The 1770-nt window shown below is 42.4% G+C and overlaps 1 non-coding gene across 1 annotated transcript; it reads right to left on the reverse strand.

Annotated features, from left to right (window-relative positions):
* Window positions 1-1283: 1283 nt before the first annotated feature.
* On the reverse strand, window positions 1284-1390 carry LOC125589711. The gene has a single exon (XR_007325881.1). It is a non-coding gene; the product is annotated as a small nucleolar RNA R71 (small nucleolar RNA).
* Between the last annotated feature and the right edge of the window lie 380 nt (window positions 1391-1770).

Consider the following 1770-nt stretch of genomic DNA (forward strand, 5'->3'; position numbering starts at 1 on the left):
AGATCATTCATATTTCCTTGCTAGTAAAGTATTCATAATGCATCTTCTGAGTTGGCCACTCAAAAGTTGATCAATAGGCATTTCCCACCCAAAAGGTGCTTGATGAAATGCCTGAGACAACTCTCCTAGGCTTTTAGTATACTTTGCCAAAGACATTTGTTGTTAAAGGTGCTAAGATAGCTAATAGACTTGTTAGTAATGATTGCTTTCATATTATTCAACCAAAGACATTTGATGTTTGAGATATGTTAGCAAATGAGCATTCATCTAGACATAGAGCTTGCTTAGAATTGTGTCTAGGCTTAAGGTTGATAGTTTGATTGATCATTTGACATCCTTAGTTCGATACTTGATCACCCAAGGTCTAATCCCTATGCTCATGAGTTCTCTTTTCCCTTAGTCAAGAGAGTATCATTCTGTTATTGATTTCTAGTATTAGTAGTAGTTTAAAACCCATCTAAATCATTGGTTGCACTTAGATTAAGTGAGTACTTGCATTCTCAATGCTTTGATATCCCTCAGAACTGGTTCGACAATCATTTATACTACAACATTTGTCTTATGAACCTTGAAAACTCCTAACATCAAATTGGCGCCGTTGCCAAATTCTGAGTAGATTTCAACATTGAGATTTAGTCACTTGCTTGAGACTAAGTCATTTTTATTTTATTTTGTTACTGATTCATCTTCACCTCCCTTTAATCTACAGGTGCATGAACTTGAGGAGCAGGGGTCCATCAAACCTAGTTCCAAGAGCTGCAGACATCCGAGCTTTAGAGAGAGAGTGTGCTAGAAAGAGAAGAGAAGAAGAGCAACAGGCTCACTTGCAGAGATTGGACACTGATATGGAAAACATACCTCAAAATGATGCGGGTGTCAATGAAGCTAACAACGTTCCACAAAACCAACAGCGAGCAGCTCGACCCATTGGCACTTACGACCGCCCCAACATTCATGGTCATATATTGGGAATCCGAGCACCAGCTGTGGCAGCTAACAACTTTGAGATCAAATCAGGACTCCTCAACGTGATCGAGAACAACAAGTATCATGGCTTGGCTCTAGAGGATCCATTTGATCACTTGGACAGGTTCGACAGCTACTGTGGGTTGTCAAAAACCAATGGTGTATCCGAAGATGCCTTAAAGTTCAAGCTATTCCCTTTCTCATTGGGGGATAAGGCACGTCAGTGGGAGAAGTCTCTACCAAGCGACTCTATCACCACTTGGGATGACTGCAAGAAAGCATTCTTGGAGAAGTTCTTCTCTACTTCAAGAACTGCTAAGTTGAGAAATGAGATTTCCAGCTTTCAACAAAAGAACTTGGAAGGTTTCAGTGAAGCCTGGGAGAGATTCAAGGGCTACCAAGCTCAATGCCCACACCATGGCTTTTCTAAGGAAAGCTTGCTGAGCACATTCTACCGTGGTGCTCTTCCTAAGTACAGAGCCAAACTGGATACAGCTAGCAATGGGTTTTTCTTGGGGAGGACTGAGGAGGATGCTGAGGAGCTGGTTGACAACATGGTAAAGAGTGACGCAGTCTACAGTGGAGACCACGACAGAGGCAGTAGAACAGATGATAAGCAGACGAGGAAGGAGTTGAAGGCTCTACAGGATAAGATAGACCTCCTCATTGCTGATAAAGCCACCCAAGAGCAGCTGCACTTTGTGGGTAACCCAAGCCAAGAGACACCACCTGTTGTTCATGAGGTTGAGGGTTTGGAAGGTCAGGAAGAGCTGTGTTTCATCAACAACAATGGTAGCTGGTACA

Source organism: Brassica napus, chromosome A2 (genome assembly GCF_020379485.1).
Source record: "Brassica napus cultivar Da-Ae chromosome A2, Da-Ae, whole genome shotgun sequence".
Lineage (NCBI taxonomy): Eukaryota > Viridiplantae > Streptophyta > Magnoliopsida > Brassicales > Brassicaceae > Brassica > Brassica napus.